The sequence below is a fragment of the Magnolia sinica genome, chromosome 13 (genome assembly GCF_029962835.1).
Source record: "Magnolia sinica isolate HGM2019 chromosome 13, MsV1, whole genome shotgun sequence".
Lineage (NCBI taxonomy): Eukaryota > Viridiplantae > Streptophyta > Magnoliopsida > Magnoliales > Magnoliaceae > Magnolia > Magnolia sinica.
This window is the reverse complement of record NC_080585.1, coordinates 82010652-82016969: the sequence shown is the minus strand read 5'-3', so window position 1 is coordinate 82016969 and position 6318 is coordinate 82010652.

The window sequence follows — 6318 nt, the reverse complement described above, 5'->3', positions numbered from 1 at the left end:
AGAAGTTTTTAATGGTGAACATTCAATCCCCACTTTGTGATCTACTTAAGAACTGTACCTGCTTCATTTTTTGTCTTATATCGTAAAATGATATGAGAAAAACGATGAAGTGCGTGGATAAAATACTTACATCACGGTGGACCCAACAGAGCCCTGCCTGGACGGATTACCGTCCAGGCGGGGTAGGACGCAATCCGCGTCCGCTCTTACCTGTCTCAGAATATGAATAGTCGGAGAATCAATAAAATGGCATTATTAAACCGGCGCGTCACACGTAAACTCGGGAACCCGTACATTCTGTGGGCGCCATTCATCAGGTGTTCTCCACCACGACGCTCCAGTAATCAGGCAGCGGGCCACAAAGGTTAATCTTGAGGTTTTTTTAGTTTTTTTTTTTTTTTGGTGTGCGATTTTCGTAGGTTTCTTTTGTTGTGTACGGCTTGATAAATGGACCGGCATGATTTGTGGGACAAGACTTGTTTGAAGCCATGTGGTGCTGAAGTTGTGTTGTGCACGGATTGGGTGCTACCCCTAAGCGGTACCTAGCTGAAGATGGACAATCCTCTCACGTATATGTGGGCCAAGTATATGTTTTATCCACACTGTTCATCCATTTTAATTGATTAGTTTATGACATGAGTATGTGAACACCTCTCATGCACGCATAGCGGTGGTGCCTTCATTTTCTTGACCTTAGTGTTGATTTGTTATTATAGCTAAAGTATATTGTTAACTCAGGTGTAAAAATGTATTTGTTTCGTAATTGATACTAACTAAATGGAGCTTAAAATCTATATTGGGCTAGAAACCGTAAAATCGCTTAAGAGTCGGGGAATCTCATAATTTCATAACTCAAGTGACTCACACGGTTGATTTACGACCGTAGATTCGGAGTAAGGGCCTCAGTAACGAAAAATGAAGGGATTAAGCACCGTTTTCTGCCTGCACAATGTGTAGTCTCTACTTCACAATATTTGTAATTTTTTGGGATTTAACGGAATTTCGATATTTTTATATTTGCTCGTGCTTCGCATAATTAATAAAAATCAGGTAAGCAAAAATAAGGAAAAAAATATTTAGCCTTATATCTCATATCTGCCTCCAGGTAGGTAAATAAAGTAAAAATGCATGAATAAAATAAAATTCTAACTAGCCTTACTTCGTAAGATTTAAGATCCTGAACAGGCAAATAAATTATAAAAATGGAAGAGGGTGAATAATGCGGAATAAGATAAAATGAAACATGAATATACTTCATGCACTTAAAATGTGTAGAGTGGGATGCGAATTAAATAGATATGGACGGACTCTTAACTTTAATGACTTATTTGATGGCCGTTTTTGTCTCATATGTCAAGCAGCATGTCGGTATGTTGAAAATCTTTAAGACACCTCAAACAACACCTACAACACCTCCGAGTGAAATCCAACCTCTGACTCTCTCTGTATTTTTACATCTCTTTCTACTCTCTTTTTTTCTTGCTCTCTCTCACTTTATGCTTCTTTCTGCTTCTTTTCATCTTTGTCCCTTCGTCTCTGTCTATATGTGTGTGTGTGTGTGTGTGTGTGTGTGTGTGTGTATAATTCTTACAAGTGGCGAAGGCGTCTATTTATAGACCATGTAGGCACAATGGGAGTTGTAATTTTTTTTCGTACCAGTGGTTTTAACATTAAAATATTATTTCATTTCATTACTCTTGACATCATGCAGATAATGATATTTTTATATTTATTTTTATATATAATGTAATCATTACTTATATATATAAGGTAATAATTACTTTTATATATATATATATATAAGGTAATGATTACATATAGTGTGTGTCTGTGTGTACACACACACGTAGTTATATATTGGTTTTTATCCTTTTATATAAACTATTTAAATGTTTGTATCTTGTTCGTTGTTTGTTCATTTTCGGTAATATTAGTCTTGCTAACAAGATAATTAGATAACCTTCCTAACAAGACTACAATTGTCACGCCCCAAACTCGGAAACCAGACTTACAGAATTCCCGATCGCCAAATCCGACGCCGACAGCCTCCGTAGTACCCCATTCTCGGCTTCCGGCACTCATATGCAATATTCTAATCCTAAGATCCTACAAGGAGGATTTTCAGTATGATTTTTTTTTGGTAAAGGAGCATAACCAAGTCACAAAACAACAATGCCACATATCCACTATATCAAAAACTTTAAGTACAATGTAGAAAGGGAAATACAAATATAGATATCGAAACTCCAAAAGCTCAGCTACACGCTCTTGCCTCAGTGCTACTGCGATCCAACGTCACCTGCACACAATGGTCATGCATAAGCTTACAAAATGCTTAGAGGGTGGTGTAAGTGTGTACGCAAAGCAGTGTCAAGTATGCAATATTAAAGTAATGCGGAAATATGATGGTAAGTCCATGAATACTATCAGTCGTACCAAGGTTATGCGATGCAAGACATGAATGTTATCGACCATACCAAGGCCATGCGATGCAAGGCCTACGTAGCCAAATGTCATATACGAGATGCAACACAAGCATACAGGTCCTTATCTGAATCCACATAACAATACAACTCATCTCTAAAATATCACTGGGGTCTAGTACACTCCACACTAATTGCCACTGCCCTATTTGGACAGCCCAGCGAGTGGAAGAGACCACACTATCCGCCTGACCAGTAGTCTGCCGATATCTACTCGACTCGTCGATAGCGGACCCCCTGAAGATCAGGAAAAGACTACGTTTATATGTCCCTATGGCACCTTTGCTTACCGAAGGATGCCATTCGGAGTATGTAATGCCCCTACCACCTTTTAGCAATGTATGATGAGTATCTTTTCTGACATTGTAACGCCCTGAAATTCGGGGGCCGAGCATAACTCACCTCCCGAGTTTCAAAACATCACTTATGCAACATATTTAATGATGGATGTATGTTATGATTCGTGCATAAAACATGGAATAGATTAAGCCGAATTGCAGATATAATTCAGGGATAAGTGAAGATCGCAAGCGGAAGACTTAAAGAAATATATATGTACACGTGCGAATCCCTGAAATACATACATACCAGGTCATAATGTAAGTATCGCTATCAAAATTATAAGTATCGAATTACATCATTTAATTTCCAAAAGAAATCCCAATCCCACGCATCAAAACAAGGCTCACTGAACCCGTCTAAAACCGCATAAAAGAGAAAGCGGCCTCATCATCCTCGATCTCCGGATCTACCTCAAAGGTTGCATCAACATCTGCAACATCGGAACTAAGACAGAGTCCGGTGGGTGTTTAACACCGCCCGAGAAGGGAATGAGTGATCAACTCGGTGGAACAATAAAGCAAAGGTTAACATGTTATCGTTCAATCAAGCAGTAATGATAAAGCAGAACAATTAAACATGTCCTAAGTACTCTTGTTAATGCAAGGATGTATGAAGAATAATGCGTGCCCTCACGCGTACACCCTCAGCGTCTTCATCTTACGTTACGCATGACATCGCCTCAAAGTGCGCCACGTCTACAAAGTACATGCAAATGCGGTGCATGAACATGATTACCAAGTTGTTATTAGTCCTTTTCATATAGCAGGATTGGGAAACTAAGGTACCTTCCTCATATCACCATCCAAACAGTGATCCATTTTAGGGTCGTCAGTCCTAGGCATCTCATACGATCATATGGTTTGAGGTCGTTGCAAAGGGCTCGTCACCAATCAGTGCATACCTATCATACCCTCGTTACTACACTAAGGCTCGTCACCTTAATACGGTATCCAGGCATGCTCGAGGTCACTACAAAGGGCTCGTCACCAATCAATGTAGGCTGACAGCACGAATATAGTGTCCCATACCACCAAAATCAACTCACGATTTTGGTTGCTCAATGGTCACTACGGGGAGGCTCGTCACCCCAGCGTAGGCAGACATCAAGACCATGGTGTCCCATACCACCATGTCCGGCTCATGAGTCTTAGCGGATTAAGGTATCAAGGTTAATAGGATTTCACTGGTAAGTTCGGTACCCTAGATTCAAACAATGGCGTCCATACATGGTGAACATACATCGGACAATCGGGTTATTTGACAAACTCGACTAGTACGAGCGCACGTTGGGTTGTACGACATAGAGTTCGCAAACACTCCGCGATGCCAAACCACCTGCCGACAACTCTAATACGACTCGGGTTCGTCTAATCACTCCTATGTGGCGAAAGTAATCTCCCACGAACTTAAAGCCGATTACCATTTCTGGACTATTCATAGTCCCAAACACATTACACTACAACAGATATTCGTATTGAATGTAGAACAGTAATGGAACAACAACTTCAACCATGTAGCATATGAGTACTTGAAGAATATCAACTCAACATGAATGTAAGCATAAGTAATGCTTGAACTTAAACAACAAGGAATGTAACTTGCGTGAAGGAAATCATACACACTAATGGGGGAGTTGAGAATCGCTTCTCAACGCCCACAGTAGGTTGATATATCACACTTTAGATCATTCAGACATTTCTACAAACACTTAGAATACATAATACAACATACATGACGTATGTTGAAATACACACATTTGGACAATTCCTTTTGCCAAGGCGTTATCACACATACATCTAACATACATACACGACAAATAATCATGGCAATCACATGTTCATATTTTATATGCATACAGTACTTTATACATACACATAGAATACACAAATCTCAATATAACACATTCATATCAGGAACACAAAATAAACATAACATTTAGCATGTGAAATCTCATCCATAACAAGAGTAAACCATTAACTAGCATTGAAAGCCTTGAAAACGATAACCTATATGACTAAAGTCCGCACCTTAATCCAGAAATAGAACACTGAACTGATTCTGACGATATGTCTTCGTCAACGGTGACAGGATAACCTAAGACAAGAATAGAAATGAGCTACAACAACACAAAAACTATTCTAAGCTCTAAAATAGATTAGGGTTAGGTTAACTTACCCAAAGATGAACTCAGAATCACCGGATTAACGATTCAAAAGTGAAGGTTTAAGGATGAAGAAGAACAGGAAAGAATCTAAGGTGATTCACCAACTTCTCTCTCACTTTCTCTCTCTTTTCCTCTCTCTTTCTTAGCTAAGGTTAGGAAAATCGTATGGAAAAGAGAGGTAGGGTTTTAAGGTCTATATATAGGCCTAACATTGATGAAAATAACCCCAGGGCCAAGGTATACTTAGGGTATAACCAAAACAGGTCTCTCTCGATCCAACGGAGCACTTCCGGTGGGCCTATTACCACGAAAGGTCGGACTTAAGCTCACTGACCATGGATCTAGGTCAAGCTGAGTTTTCGTACCGATCGGATCTTCAGATCAGCCGTGGCGGACCACACTCAATTCAACGGTCACCGAAACTCGATCAGGTCCACAAGCACAAGGACATGACTAGGCCACCTTCCCTGATCAGAGAGTGGAATTGGGTCAGATTCCAATGGTCAGATTGCTTAAAATCATCGCGCAAGCGACACAACTCAGATTTCATAAAAGCTTATTAAATTTCCAACTGTTCTCACACTCTTCACTCCGGACTCAATCAAATCGACCTAGAACATCATCTGGACTTGATTTTTGAGGTGATAGCCAAGTCCAACATGGTGACCACAACAGCCTAAGATCATCGCTATCGGACTTTCGACGCGCGGTCCAGGTCCAATCCAGAACTTCTAAAAATTTCCAAGAACAACTGGATTTAGCGATGGATCCCAGATTTCAGAGTAACATAGCGCTAACTATTCTACAGGTTTTGAGTCAAGCAGATCAAATTTAAAGTGATTGATGCAAATTTCACAATCAATCGAGTATAGCACTAATTACCCCAAAAACACTACTAAGGAAAATAGAGGTAGTACTCGGGTCTTAGCACAAAATTTTATGGGTCATTACAATCTACCCCCCTTAAAGAAAATTTTGTCCTCGAAATTCATACATTCTCATATTCCTCAAGGATCTGAGGGTAGCTCTTTCTGACCTCAGCTTCTGATTCCCAAGTAGCCTCTTCCTCACTATGATGCGTCCATAGCACCTTCACAAGAGGGATGACCTTGCTACGCAATACCTGCTCCTTTCTGTCAAGAATACGCGTCAGTCGTTGTACATAAGTGGCATCCTCACTCAACTGCACCTGCTCCCAACTAATAATATGTGAAGGATCAGGATCGTACTTCTTCGGCATAGAAACATGAAATACGTTATGCACGCCCGCAAGAGATGTGGGAAAAGCAAGGCGGTATGCTACCACTCCCACTCGATCCAGAACTTAAA